At 39.5% G+C, this 16343-nt stretch overlaps 1 protein-coding gene across 7 annotated transcripts in view; it reads left to right on the forward strand.

The window, feature by feature from the left end:
* Positions 1–16343, forward strand: part of HRH1 (histamine receptor H1) — a 125112-nt gene that overhangs the window by 91462 nt on the left and 17307 nt on the right. The gene's annotated exons all lie outside the window — the stretch shown is intronic.

The raw sequence follows: 16343 nt of genomic DNA on the forward strand, positions 1-16343 counted from the left end.
CTAGAGAAGGAAATGGTAAAGCACTCTAGTATCTTTGCCAAGAAAATCCCAAATGGAGTCATGAAGGGTTGGACATGACTGAAATAATTCAACAATAACAATAATGATTCATTTATTGCTTAATGATTTCTCCAGGTCGGACAGCAAATAAGCAGCAGGGGCTGTACTAAATCCCAGATGCCACGAAACCTGGGTTAGCTCTCTCCCTCTACAGTACCACCACCACCCCACGCACTGTCTCCTCACAATAAAATCCATGGGTCAAACCCAGGTCACAAAACCTGAGGTTGGAGGGAAGGGAGAGAAAGACATAAACAAGGACAGAGAGACAGAGACTGATAGGAATATTGAGAGAGAGAGAGAGAAACAAAGAGACAAACAGAGGCAGAGAGATTAAGACAGAGAGAAGAGACTGAGGGATTGAGAGAGAGATTTTGAGAGGCAGATGGAGAGAGACCTCTAGCTACAGGTCCAAATTTGTCCATTCCTTTGTGCATTATTTCAGCCTTGGAGACAAGAAATAAGTTTTTTGTTCCTGTCATGCTGTCTACGTGTGTGTACATGTGTGAGAAAGGGTGTGGGTGTGCGATAGCTCTTTCCTCAGATCAGAGGAGGGTGGAAATGTATTCTAGAAGTGTATGTGTCATTTTCAAATGGATTATTTTCCAGCCTGGACACAATTTTCATTTCTCCCTGGTGACTCATGTTGCCTTTAGTTAGTTCTCTGCCTCTTGGCAAAGGGCATGTTTTCTGAAGGTGGCTGAGACCCCACAAAGTAACACAAAGTGTTAAGTCATTCTTTCTCAGGTCTGGTCTGCTGGCCTCAAGGAGGCCATCACAGAAAAGCCCCAGAATTTGACTGCCTATTGTGGTTACTGATACGGCGCATTGCCTGTAATTGTTATGTTAGGTTGTGGCAGTGTCTACTATCAGGATGTGTCTCTCTTCCTCTGTCGTCTTCCTCATGGGTCATTCCATCATGAAAAGGTCTCTCTGCAGTTTCATTCAATAATATCCGCTACAAGTCCAGCCCCATGCTGGGGCCTTGAATGCTACAAAGAATTTAATAGCATAGACCCTGGCTTTCTGGGTTTTATAATCCAGCTGAAGAAAAGTCAAGTTATACACCTACCTCTTGCCTCTTAGATACCCTAGACCCCTTTTAGGACTCAGCTAAAGGCAGTGCTTTCTACTTGAGGGTCTTTCCTGATTCCCAGTCACAGCAGGGTCTCTGTGTCCCCCTGTGCTGCCAATGGGCCTCCAGACCCCCATTGGGGGGCACCTGGAGGTCCCCAGCTATAGTTGATGCCTGTTGGAAGCTTCTGTTTTCTCACTCCTCCACACATACACACAGGCTGATACCAGACCCCATCCAAGGGCATCCAGAAGGTAGATAGTTGAACTGATGCCCAACAGGACACCACATCCCCTCTCCACCCCCAGGACCTACTCCTAAGCTTCTTACCTATGCCCCTGTCACCTTTTCTCCTACTAGCAAGGACATTGAACATTCATTGCCACCCCCACCAGATAGAATCCAGAACCTCCTTTCCTCCCTGACCCATTCTCCACTTCTAATAATGGGGGACCAGGGTAAATGCCCCATGCATCCTAAGGACTCTCAGGCTTTGACATCAGCCCTGTACCTGCATCTTTATGACCTCTGTGCCCTTCTCTCCACCTCCTAGCTGAATTCTCCCATGCCTATTGTCTTCCCTAATTAATGTGAGTTCCCTAAGGGGAGGAATGTCTATTTCTATCTCTAGCACTTAGCTTTGTACATAGTAAGCACTTAATAGATGTTTTTTTCTTTTTTATTCATTCATCACCATCACCCCTCAAAAAAGTACCTTATAGCTATCTTGATCTGTTCATTCCTAAAAGAATGTAAGCTTCTTAAAGGCAAAGATGTTTCCATTTTCTGCTCTCAACTCCTATGACAGTGCCTGGCACACAGTAGGTACTTAATAAATACTTATTGTTTGGGCTCATACACACATGAAAATTAAAATAGCAAAATCAGAAATGCCACAGTCATTGCACAACTAAACTGCCTACTCTGTTCTACCTATGGGGAAGATAAAAAAGAAATGAGTTCCTACCCTCTTACAGTCCAATAAGAGCTATCTTCATTTCAGCTAGTGTTGTTGTCTTGCTTCAAGGTTTACAAAACATTTATGGGCATAGTGTCATTTGAACTTCACAACAAACCCTGTGGAGGTAGGGGTTATAGGTGAGGACATTGAGCCTAGAGAGGAAAAATGACTGACCCATAGTCTCACAGCTAGTGTCAGAGGCATGATCTCTGCCAACTCCCTATCAAATGTCCTTTGCATTCTACCACATTGCCTGTCAAGATGTACCAAAAAGGCGGGGGGGGGGAACCTTTATTATAAAATATACCCTAAGTTGGTGGTTCTAAATGGGGTCTGTGAAGGTTTTTTTTCAATATTTTGATAACTATATTTCAATATAATTACTTTCCTGTGTAATTCTGTGTTTTATTTTACACACTTAAAAACATTATTCTGAGGAGTTCACAGGCTTTACCAAACTGCCAGAGAGGGTCCATAACACAAAAAAAGGGAAGAACACCTGCTCTGTGCATGAAAAAAAAGGAAGATCAAAATGCTATGTGTATTCAGGGGCCAAAAAGGTTGCCTCTGGTCCAGGAGTCCATAAATGTTTTGAATTTCATAGACTTTGAAATTACTGTGAACCAGAATAGTTAGAGAAAGGTTCTAGGAGGAGATAAGATTTGTTGTTCAGGTGTTTCAATTGTGTCTGACTCTTCAGGACCCCATTTGGAGTTTTCTTGCAAAGATACTGGAGCAGTTTGGCATTCCCTTCTCTAGCTCATTTTATAGATGAGGAAACTGAAGCAAACAGGATTAAGCAACTTACCCAGGGTCACACAGCTAGCAAGTGTTTGAGGCTGAATTTGAACCCAGGTCTTCCTGATTCCAGGACTGGCACTCTATCAACTGTGCCACCTAGGTGCCCCAACACTTGAGACTTGAGTTCTATCTTAAAGGAAAGGTGAGTTATGAAGTTAAGGGGATATTCTTCTTGACAATCAATCAGGCACTGTAGTACTGAGTGCATGAGAACCTGCCTTTACACCCAATTCCAAGTAGTTAAGAAAGCAAAACCATAAGTAGGCAGGACTACAGCAACTTTGCCCAGAGATCTTAACTCCAGAGGGCACTGGCAGCAACCGTTTCCGGATGAAATAATAAAGCTTAGCATGTAGTTAAAAAGTGAGTGAGCACCTTCTCTGCCCTACTCTACCCTGCACTGCACATCAGAATTGAGTTAGCTTGGTCCCGTGACTCATGCCCTGGGTTTGATTTGTGATCTTTACCCCAGGCACAGATATAACTAATTCTGGCCCTGTCTGTAGATCAGGAGAGACATCTGTCACCTCCTCTGAGCTGGCCTGTGTTGTGAGTTCAGCCTGAACTTAGGGTTGTGTTCAAGGCAGCATCAGCCCTTCAATGCTCATTATAGTCGACGAGCCCATCCTTGAACCCTCATTAGCTCAGACAGGCTGTTTTCCTGCTTCTTATAATGATCTGCTCATCCATACTGGGAAGCAGGCTAGGTGCTAACACCCCGAGGGTCCTTAGCACAGCTTGTGCTCAGATTTCCTCTAATGTATCCCACACTCCAGTCCTTCTAGGGCAGCCACTGCCCAGCCAAAGGGGAGCCCATCTGAAGAAGTGTTACTCTGGGGTCAGGAAGGGGAAGAGCAGAAGCAGAGACCACAAAGGAAATGGTTTCCATAGCAACCCTAGCCAGGCACTTATCACTCGATGCAGGACTCTTCTAAATTGTCCATCACACGAACAAGCCCCACACAGTCATTTCAAACTCACCCTCCACCTGAAATGGCAAGTCAGTTACAGAGCCATTGGTGGTGGGAGGCTGAATGGAATTGTTCTTATTTGTGCAGGATTCATTTTCATTGATTTGCAAACTACGTATTTCAGAAAACATTTCAGAATTAACAATCTTCGGGCTAACACACTGAAGCACTTGGGTCCTCCAAAAAGCACTGGTCAAAAGACCTGGCTTCAGATCCCCCTTCTGACACTTGTTAGTTGAGTGACTGAAACTCTCTGATTGTCGGTCCCTTCCTCCAAGCTCCTTATCAGTTCCAATGAGGTAATGAATAGAAAGCCTTTTGCAAACTTTAAAGCACTATGTAAATGTCAGTTATTATTAGTAGTAGTGTTATCATCATTATTACCCACACTGAACTCCAGCATTCTGGGAAAGTCTTGGACTCTGAGGCAGCAGAACAAAAGGCACAGAGATGCTTGTCTCCAAGGACTCAATAACCTGACTCCTCCTCCTTCCTTCTCTAATTTATCTTCTACACAGCTGTGAAATAATCCTGATGCACAGATGTGGCTGTATCATTTCCCTGCTCAAAAATTTCTGTTGTTTCCTGATGCCTCTACGATAAAATCTAAACTCTTCCTTGGCATCTTAAGCACTTCACAGTCTGACTCCAACCTAGATTTTCAAACCTTATTTCTGATATATAAAGAGCTAACATTTATATGCCACTTTAAGGCTTGCAAAGAGCTATTTGTCTCAGTTTCTTCAAATGTAAAATGTAAATAATGATAAGAGCATCTATATCCCAGAGTTGTTGTGAGAATCAAATGAGATAATATTTGTAAAGTAATGATAATAATAGCTAATAGATAATATCTATAAAAAACTTACTGGCACATAGTAGACACTAGATAAATTGTAGCTATCATTATTGTCATTACTTTACAAATATTATCTCATTTGATCCTCACAACAACCCTGAGAGCAGGTACTCATATCATCATTCCCACTTTACAGAGGAGGAAACTGAGGCAAACATAGGTTAAGTGACTTGCCCAGCTATTAAGAATCTGAGGCACGATTCAAACTCAGGGCTTCCAGACTCCAGGTCCAGCATTTGATCAACTTTGCCATGAAACCACCTCTAGACACATACAAATCGTGTTACTCTGGCTAAGCCTCTTAACCTCTCTGATGATTAAAAATGTTTGAGAGACACAGTTTCTGGGTGATTTAATCCTTTTTTATGTAAAATGCTTCCATGTTAGTAACTTTGTATAAGACTCAAATAAAAAGGGAAAAAATGAAAGAAGGAAAGTGAAAAATAGCATGCCTCAGTCTGTATTCAAGCAATTATCAGTCCTTTCCCTGGAGGCAGATAGTATGCTTCATCATTAGTCCTTTGGGAATGTTTTGGATCATTGTATTGCTGAGAATAGCTAAGCCATTCACAATTCTTCACTGAATAATATTACTGTTACTGTGTACAACGTTGTCCTGTTTCTGTTCACTTCACTATGCCTCAGTTCGTGTAAGTCTTTCTAAGTTTTTCTGAAATCATCTCGCTTGTCATTTCTTATAGAACAATGATATTCCATTACAATCATATACCACAGCTTGTTGCTTTTTTTCCCCAAGTGTGTGAGTTTGTACTTTGCTTTATTTTTTATTTTTTTATTCATTTATTTTTAGTTTTCAACAAGCACGTCTATAAGCTTTTGAGTTTTAAATTTTCTCCCCCTCCCTCCCCACTTCCCTTCTCAAGATGATGTGCAATCTGATACAGGCTCTATATATACATTCCTATTAAACATATTTTCATTTTAGTCATGTTGTAAAGAAGAATTAGAATAGGAGGAACCACAAGAAAGAAGAAACAAAACAAAACAGAAGAAAAAAAGAGCAAATAGTATGCTTTGATCTGCATTCCAACTCCATAGTTCTTTCTCTGGGTGTGGATGGCATTTTCCAGCATGAGACTTTTGGAGATGTCTTAGATCCTTGCATTGCTGAGAAGAACTAAGTCTATCAAAGTTAGTCATCGCACAATGTGGCTGTTACTGTTTACAATGTTCTCCTGGTCCTGCTCACTTCACTCAGCATCAGTCCATACAGGTCTTTACAGGTTTTTCTGAATCCACTTGCTCATCATTTCTTATAACACAATATTATTCCATTACATTCATATGCCACAACTTGTTCAGCCATTCCCCAAATGATGGACATCCCTTTGATTCCCTTAGCCACCACAAAAAGAGCTGCTATAAATATGTTTGTACAAATAGGTCCTTTCCTCCTTTTCTGGATGTCTTTGGGATGTAGACCTAGCAGTGGTATTGCTAGATCAAAGGATATGCACAGTTTTATAGCTCTTTGGGCATAATTCCAAATTGTTCTCCAAAATGGCTGGATCAGTTAACAACTCCACCAATAGTGCATTAGAGTCCTAGTTTTCCCATATCTCCTCCAATATTCAACATTTGTCCTTTTTGTCATATTAGCCACTCTGATAGGTATGAGGTAGTACCTCAAAGTTGTTTTAATTTGCATTTCTCTGATTAATGGTGATTTAGAGCATTTTCTCATATGACTATAGGTAGCTTTGATTTCTTTTTCTAAAAATTGCCTGTTCATATCCTTTTTCCGTTTGTCAATTGGGCAATGACTTGTGTTTTTTATCAACTTGACTCAGTTCTCCATGTATTTGAGAAATAAGGCCTTTATCAGAGATAGTTGTTGCAAAAAAAATTTCCCAGTCTTCTGCTTTCCTTATAATTTTGGTTGCATTGGCTTTGTGCAAAACTTTTTAATTTTATATAATCAAAATTCTCTATTTTACATTTCATAATGCTCTCAATATCTTCTTTGGTCCTAAATTCCCTTCCTAAATTTCTTCTGACAGATAAATTATTCCATGCTCTCTTAATTTGTTTATGGTATCACCCATTAGGTATAAACCATGTACCCATTTTGACCTTATCTTGGTATACAGTGTGAGATGTTGGTCTATACGTAGTTTCTGCCACACTGTTTTCCCATTTTCCCAGCAGTTTTTGTCAAATAATAAGTTTTTGTTCCAAAAGCTTGAATCTTTGGGTTTATCATATACTAGATTACTATTGTCATTTACTATAATGTAACTTGTACCTAATCTATTCTATTGATCCACCACTCTATTTCTTAGCTAATACCAGATTATTTTGATAATTAACACTTTATGATACAGTTTGAGATCTGGTAAGATGAGACCACATTCTTTCACATTTTTTTTCATTGATTCCCTTGATATCCTTGAACTTTTGTTCTTCCAGGTGAATTTTGTTATATGTTTTCTAACTCTATAAAATAATTTTTGATAGTTTGATTGGTAGGGCACTGAATAAATAGATTAATTTAGGTAGAATTGCCTTTTTTATTATGTTGGCTCAGCCTACCCATGAGCAATTAATATTTTTCCAATTGTTTATAGCTAACTTTATTTGTGTGTAAATAGTTTTATAGTTGTGTTCATATAGTTTCTAAGTTTGGCTTGTCAGGTAGACACTCAAGTATTTTATATTGTCTACAGTTATTTTAAATGGAATTTCTTTATCTCTTGCTGCTGGACTTTGTTGTTAATATATAGAAATGCTGATGATTTATGTGGGTTTATTTTGTATCCTGCAATTTTGCTAAAGTCATTAATAATATCAAGTGGGGTTTTTTTAGTTGATTCTCTAGGATTTTCTAAGTAGAACATCATATCATCTGCAAAGAGTCATAGTTTTGTTCCTCATTGCCTATTCAAATTCCTTTGATTTCTTTTTCTTCTTTTATAGCTATAACTAACACTTCTAGTACAATATTAAGAAATAGAGGTGATAATGGCATCCTTGCTTCACCTCTGATTGTATTGGGAAGGCTTCTAACTTATCCCCATTATAGATAATGCTTGCTGATGGTTTTAAATTTATCATTTTAAGGCAAGCTCCATGTATTCCTATGTTCTGTAGTGTTTTTAATAGGAGTGGGTGCTGTTTTTTTGTCAAAGGCTTTTTCTGCATCTATTGAGATAATCCTATGATTTCTGTTGGGTTTGTTTTTGATGTGGCCAATTATACTGATAGTTTTCCTAATATTGAACCAGCCTTGAATTCCTGGTATAACTCCCATCTGGTCATAGTGTATGATCCTTGTGATATGTTGCTATAATCTCTTTCCTAGTATTTTGTTTAAAATTTTTGCATCAATATTCATTTGGGAAATTGGTCTATGATTTTCTTTCTCTGTCTTGGCTCTTTCTGGCTTGGTTAGATAACTTTTCCAGAATTTAATTCACCTCCTTGACTTCTTTCTCATTTATTTTTTGGTTAGATTTGTCTAGTTCTGAGAGGGGGAAAGCTGAGGTCCCCCACTAGTATAGTTTTACTGTCTATTTCTTCCTGTCACTCATTCAATGTCTCCTTCAAAAATTTAGATGCTATACCATTTGATGCATATATGTTTAGTATTGATATGACTTCATTGTCTATGGTACCTTTCAGCAAGATATAGTTCCCTTCTTTATTTCTTTTCATTATATCTATTTTTACTTTTCCTTTGTCAGAGATCATGATTGCTGCCCCTGCTTTCTTTGCTTTAGCTGAAACATAATAGACTCTGCTCCAGCCCCTTACCTCTACCCTGTGTGTATCTGCCTGCTTTAAATGTGTTTCTTGTAAACAACATATTGTAGGATTCTGATTTTTAATCCATTCAGCTATCCTCTTCCATTTTATGGGTGAGTTCATCCCATTCACATTTACAGTTATAATAACTATGTATTTCCCTCTGCGATATTTTTCACTTGTTTATCCCCCTGTCTCTCTCACCCCCCACCCTTTCCCTCCTCACAAGTGTTTTACTTCTGATCACCACCTTCCCCAATATACCCTCCTTTTTATCAGTTCCCCCCTCCCCCTTCTATTATCTCTGTCCCTTTTTTACTTCCTTATCGGGTAAGATAGATTTCTAAATCCAACTGAGTGTGTATGTTGTTCCCTCTTTGAGACAATTTTGGTGAGAGTAAGGTTTAAGCTTTGCCACCCCCTACTCCTCATCTTCCCCTCCATTGTAATAGCACTTTCATGCCTCTTTTGTGTGGGATCATTTACCCTATTCAATCTCCCCCCTCCTTCTTCCAGTGCAATTTTCTTTCTCACCTCTTTATTTTGTTTTTTGGGATATCATCCCATCAAAGTCAACTTGTATCTACACCCTTTCTCTACATGTATTCCTTCTAATTGTTCTTATGGTAATAAAGTTCTTAAGAGTTACAAATATCATCTTGCCATATAGAAATATAAACAATTTAACTTTATTGAATTTCTTATGTTTTCTCTTTCTTGTTTGTTTTTTACCTTTTTATGTTTCCCTTAAGTCTTGTATTTGGAGGTCAAATTTTTTATTCATTTCTGGTCTTTTAATTAAGAAATGCTCAAAAGTTCTCTATTTTGTTAAATATCCATTTTTTCCCCTGAAAGATTATATTCATTTTTGCTGGGTAGGTGATTCTTGGTTGTAATCCTAACTTCTTTGCCTTCCAGTATATCAAATCCCAAGCCCTCCAGTTCTTTAATGTAAAAGCTGCCAAAGCCTATGTAATCCTGACTGTAGCTCCATGATATTTGAATTGTTTATTTTTGACTCCTTGCAATACTTTCTACTTGATCTGTGAGCTCTGCAATTTCCTTTTGGGATCTCTTTCAGGTAACGATTGGTGGATTCTTTTAATTTCTATTTTCCCCTCTGGTTCTAATATATCAGGGCAGGTTTTTTTTATAATTTTTTGAAAGATGTTGTCCAGGCTTTTTTTTTTTCATCATAGCTTTCTTGCAGTCCCATAATTCGTATATTGTCTCCCCTGGATCTATTTTCTAGGTCACTTGTTTTTCCAATGAGAAATTTCACATTTCCTTCTAGTTTTTTAATTTTTTATTTTATTTTATCATATCTTGATTTCTCATAGCATCATTAGTTTCCACTTGTTTGATTCTAATTTTTAAGGAATTATTTTCTTCAATGAGCTTTTGTACTTCCTTTTCCATTTGGTCAATTCCATTTTTTAGGGAATTATTTTCCTCTGTAAATTTTTATATTTCTTTTCCATGCTGCTGACTCTTTTTTTCATGATTCTCTGCATTACTCTCATTTCTTTTCCAACTTTTTCTTCTACTTCTCTAATATGCTTTTTAAAATCCTTTTTAAGCTCTTTCAGGAATTCCTTTGGGTCCTGAAACCAAATAACATTTTTCTTTGAGGCTTCACATGTAGACATTTTGACACTATTGTCCTCTTCCAAGTTTATGCCTCGAGCTTCCCTATCACCATAGTAACTTTCTATAGTCAAGCTCTTTTTTTGTTTTTGTTTTTTGCTCATTTTTTCTGCCCTTTTTTTTTTTTTTGACTTGATGTTTTTATGTGAGAGTTTGGCTCTGGTCCTGCACTGTCCCAAGCTTTTTGTGCTGGGTCTCTAGGTCTCCTTACTGCTGGCTTTCACTGGGTTTCAGGGCTTAGCTGTTTGCTTTCTCTGGAAGGTTGGCTTCCCTTCAGTCTTATAATGAGTTGGGGGAAGTGGAGGGTTCCCATTGGCCTCCCCTGGGTATGGAATTTAGCTGCTGGCCTGCTCTAGGGGTAGCACTTTGCTGCTGGGTTGCTACGGTAACAGAGTCTTTCAGATGGCTGGTCCTGGAGGAGGGATCTTATTGCTGGTCGGCTATGAAATGGGGCCTCTTTGCTAGCAGGCCCTGGAGGAGTAATTTTATTGCTGATTTGTATGAGGGGTAGGGCCAGGCCTGGGGCAGGGCTTCATTACTGATCAGCAATGCTGGTGGGCCCTTGCTAGGGTGGGGCCTGTCTGGTGGATTGCCTCAGACTCCTTTGCTGTGAGGCTGGCTAGCTGCTGCTGCTGCTGCTGATCCTCCCCTCCCACCCCAGTGAGATAGACCTTTCCTGCCAGGCTGGTAAGCTGCTTCCCTGCTCCTACATCAATTCTAAGGCGGTTTTCTAGTGGAGGGGGATTTTGGCAAGGCTTCAGAGGGTTCCTTCCTCACTCTGCAACCTTGGTACCAGAAGTCTAATTTAACCATTTCATTAATAAGGCCATTTGGCCTTAATAATGGTCATTTAGCCATCTCTCTTAGACCAAAGACAATCATGGTGAGGACTCCATATATATACCCTTCAAAAGAGTAGAGTAGGTGGACAGATAAATTATCTCTACTCAGACCACCTGCTTTGAGCTACCAAGACAAAAGGATGTCTCCACCCAAGCTTGAAGAGAACACAGATGTGCTTCCTCACCCTAGATTAAATTTCTGGTAAGGTTGGGTGGAGTCTGACCAAGATAAGGAGAGTCAATGCAATCTCATAATCAGTAATGTCAAGAGACTGAACTTTCAGGACTTTGGAAGTGGTGAAGAAAACTGAATCTCCCCAAGATATTGGTTATTAATAATCATTTCTCACACTTCTCAATGCAACTCTCTGAAAGAATGGCTAAGAGAAGTAGCTATCAGCATTGATGGAGGGATTTTCTATAGAGCCAATAAAACCACAGATCCTGTCTAGAACACATATGTCCACACCTGCACACACACAGTAACATGTGCTAAGGTGCTAATGAGGCCATACTATACACCTTTGGACTATAACCATCTTATTAAATATCTTCATGGTAAATGAAGGCATTTGTGGCTGTAGGAACATACTGTGTAAACAACTAAGCCATCATTTGACAAGGAAAGGAGAAGTTTTAGACCTAGAGATGGGGGAAGAGCAGCAGAAAATAAGAGATGAGTCAGAAAGAAAAAAAAGAAATGAAGTGACTATTTTGTTAAGGCAAGAAGAGGTTAAAAAAAAAAAAAAGACTGGTTTGGCCATTGAGAGCTCAGGCATCAGAGAAGAATGAGTGCTGAAAAAGACTTGTTTCATTTTCAAGAGAGGGCAGGGTGGGGTGTCAGGGGATGGGGCTGGATTCTTTAATGGTCCAGAGTTTATCTATGAGGATATTCATTTAGCAGGAAAGGAAATTCTCCTTCCCTAAACACCTGGTTAAGTGGAATGAGCCTGAGGAGGGGAAATTGTGGATTAGGGGACAAGAACTGAGTTTCCCTAGGGAAGAGTTCCTAACGCCTTTCCCCACTTCCCTCCCCTTACATCTGTTCTGATTAAGCCTTGGGTGGTGGTGATAGACTGGACTAGAGAAAAAACCAGAAACAATCAGGGAGCCCTGGTCCCTTTACCTCAGGCTGCAGAGCATTTTGGCAGCATTAGCCCTCATGACTGATTTTCTTGGACCACATACAGGGTCTGTGTTCATGCCAAAAGTCCCCGGAGAGTGCTCAGGTCCCCCTAACCATATGTGAGCCTAGAGGGTCATTTCAGGAAGCAGCAGGAAGGAGAGGTACAGAATTACATATCCCAGCACACACCCACTAGGAGATGAAAATCTGTCCAAGCCACACAACTGAGACAGCAAATTGATTTTTGCAGAGGGGGCCCAGGAAGGTGGAAACAATGGCACTTTAATTCTTCTCCTCTTGCACAGTTGGTTGTGTATTGTGCTTGTCTGCTGTTATCTTTATTACATTGTTCTATGCTTATAAAATATTAAATTTTGGTAGCATCCCCAGTGGTTAGCACAGTTTCTGGTATCATCAGAATATAATAACAACAATAATAGTTCTTGGCATCATCAGAATAATCATAATAACAACAACAAAAATAATAGTAGTGTTTTAAGGTTAAAAAAAACACTTTATAAATATTATGTTAGCCTCACAACCCTGGAAAGTGGATGCTATTATTATCCCCATTTTACAGATGAAGAAACTGAGGCTGGTTGGTCCTTCATTCTCAAAGAGGACCAAAATGGCATCACTGTGAGGCAAAGAGGTTACGTGACTCGCCCAGGATTACACAGGTGGATTTGAACTCAGGTCTTCTTGACTCTGTCCACTACATAACCTAGCCAGCATATTGGCACCTTATAAAATGCTTTTGGTTGATTGATTAATTGACAACTTAGATACCTTTTTGCACTAATCTGAATATCCAGCTTTCCAAAGACACTCAAGTATTGGGTTTACAAATTTAACAGAAAGGCTGGAAGAAAAAAAAATTAAAATACTTTTGGGATGGGGTGGGAGTAGAGAGAGGGGGAGAAAGTATCTCCGAAATGGTCATGTATGTCAACTGGGAAATAATTTGAATTATAAAAATTCAATTCATGCCTATCTCAGGCATATGTCAGCTACATAAAGTGAGTATTTCTATGCAGGATACCCCCCTCCAATTTGAGGAGAGGTGCTGATGAGTCCTAGAGATGCTCCAAAATAAAAAAATTCACAAGAATCTGTTTCTGAGCCCAAATGCTCCAAGGCAACAGCCCCTTCTCTCTATAAAGAACTCACTTTTTCAATGCTCTGAATATTTCAGGGCCAGGGAAGAAGCTCTAACACTTCAGAACCATCATAAGAGAGCAGAAAGGAACCACAGATTTCATCTACACTACCCCTCATGTGGTATAGATAAGGACAAATATACACTCCATAACCTACCTTTCTGGCTCCATTTCCTATCACACTCAAATCTAAAAATATGACTTACCCAGAGCCTCACCATGAGTGAGTGGCGAATATATATGCAAAAATAATGGGAATATATGGGGAAATGATGAATAAAATAATGAAATAGAACGTATGGGAGTATAATCCAAACCTCTTGATTCTTGAGTCCGACGCTCTTTCTACCACACTGACTTCAAAGCTACCCCTGACTCTAAATTGTATAATCCCATGAGGGCACTGAGCCCAGAGCTTCGGGCAATCTGAATTCAGCCAGTACAGTAGCCATCTGCAAAACATTGGGGACAGGTCTCCAGCAGCATCAGGGATCTGAAGGGAGGGAAAAGGCAAAAATAAGAGGCCCTTGACAAAGATACAAGCAAAGCATAGTCATTTTCCAATTTATTTTCTTAATGTTAAATTGATTGTTTTTGCAAGCAGAAAAGTGGCTTCCCACGTGTAACAGCAAAATCCCAGTAGCTACTTGGAATTTTTAACTAAAATTAGTAGAACCTAATGGCATTTATTATTCATTCATTTATTCAACTTTCATAATGTGTTTCCTCCTAGGATTTCACAGCACTGTTTAAATCATTTCTAATGAATGAGCATTTTCGTAAGTTTTCATAGCCAGAAAAAAAAAGCCAGACTTAAAAAATAGAAAAGAATATACATGGAGAAAAACAGCAGTTTTTTAAAATGTCTTGAGAAAGATCTGTCAAGAGGAAGAAACCCTAGCACCTTCCAGTATAGGGAGAAAAGAATACCACGTGAGGATCAAATAAGATAGTATCTATAAAGTGCTTAGTACAGCGCCTGGCACATAGTAGGTGCTAAATAAATGCTTGTTTCTTCCTTTCCTCCTCTCCTTCATAACCAAATTTGTGGGCTCTTGATACACAAAGAAACTAGACCCAACCTTATTCAGAAGCACCTGTATGAGTGTGATAACTCATATAGCAAGATCACAGAATAGTAGAAAGTATCCCTTCCTTCAAAGATTTATTAAGTGCCTCCAATGGGCAAAGCATGGTGCTAAGTAAGCCCTGAGGATATAAAGGCAAAAGAAACAAACAGCCCCTGCCCTCAAGCAGCGTACATTCTATTTGCAGGATATAGCCTATACACAGAGGAGTAAATATTCTGTCTTGGGTCTTTGGTGCCGGAAATTGCCCTGTTAGAATTCGTAGTCTGGGGCTATGAATATCAGAACTAGAATTCAATTCAACACATACTCATAAGCACTCAGTATATCCAAAAAGGCCCTGTTCTAGGCACTGGGATTACAAAGTTGAAAAATAACCCAGTCCCCACTCCACCAGAGAGTTTAAAAAGGGACACAGTCATACTTCATATATCTCCTACCTATCCAATTAGGTATGAAGTAGAATGGGATAAGGGCAAAGAATATGATAAAGACAAAATACTCCAGGGATGTGAGGAGGAAGAGAAGACTTTTAGTTGCGAGGTGGGGTTGGAAGCCAGGAAGATGCCACCAAGGAGGGGACGCCTGAATTGGGCCTTGAGGGAAAAGAAAGACTTCTCAAGAGACAGCGGTTTAGAAAGAGTGCATTCTAGACAGACAACCAGTGCAAATGCAGGAAGGTCAGGGGAGGTCAGACTGAGATCAGGGAATAACTAGGTCCTGTTTGCCTAAAAACTAAGGTGTATTAAAGGGTGTGATATATCAGAGAGATAGGTTGTGGTCTTCCTTAAATGGCAAGCTAAGGAGTTGATATGGTATCTCATGTACAATGGGGAATCCACTCAAGGCTTTAGAGCAGGGGAATAGGATGGCTAGGCTTGTTCATGAGAAACATTATTTTAGTAGCTATGTAAAGGATAGATTCCAGAGAAGACAGGCAGACAAAATAAAGGTCATTACCGTACTCCAGGCAAGAGGTATTGAGGGCCTGGACTAGGCAGTGTGAGTAGAAAGAAGGGTCAAGAGATGTGGTTCTTTGATAAACATTTTTAAAATACACAGAAGAGATTAGAGGGAAGTTCAGAATGGGACAGAGGTAAGCAAGATAAGTGTTGTTACCACCATGTTGAATTGTATGTGTACCTTTAAAAATGTGTACATAATAGAGATTCCCAGTTTCAAATATACTGTCTGATCACACTTGTTGATGTTTGTTCTGAAAAATTTCAGAATTTTTAAAAGGAAAGAAAAAATATATAGTGGAAATAGAATCAATAGGATTTGGCAACTGATTGGCTATCAGGGCGAATGACTCTGAGGAAGGGATTCACATAAACTCAGAAGATCTGGAATCGAGTTACAGATCATGTGTCTCAGAACCTCAGTTTCCCCATTTGTAATGTGGGGGTACTTGCACCACCTACTTCAGAGAGTTGCTGTGAGTCAAATATATTGTAAGCCACAAAATACTATAAAAAGGTGGGCCGTTATGATTGATAAAGCTCTATAACCAGCTGGTTGATAATACTGCAGTCAGCAGACTTGCTCAGTCGCCATCTAAAGGACTGTGTCCAGTTCTGGGAACTACCTTTTAGGAAGAAGATTAAAAAAAACTGGAAATGGTCCAAGGGAGAACAACTGGTCTGGACAAAAGGTTGGAAATAAGTCTTATGAGGATAGTTGATGGAACTAAGGACAGTTAGTCTTTGAAAGAAGGCTTTAAGGACAGATAATAAGCATCTCTAATTCAAGTGACCACTGTTACACAAAAGAGTAATTAGATTTATTCTGCTTGGCCCCAGAGGGCAGAACTGGGTTCAGTGAGTGAAAATATGGCGTCCCGGTCAGTTTTTCTCTCTCAGCAACAACCTCAGCCATTCGTTGGAAAGTCAAATACGGAAGCTGAGGCTTAAATACTTTAACCACATAATGAGAAAGCAGGACTCATTGGAAAAGACCCTGATGTTGTGAAAGATTGCAGGCAAAAG

This window comes from Phascolarctos cinereus, unplaced genomic scaffold (assembly GCF_003287225.1).
Source record: "Phascolarctos cinereus isolate Bilbo 61053 unplaced genomic scaffold, phaCin_HiC Scaffold_4;HRSCAF=312, whole genome shotgun sequence".
Lineage (NCBI taxonomy): Eukaryota > Metazoa > Chordata > Mammalia > Diprotodontia > Phascolarctidae > Phascolarctos > Phascolarctos cinereus.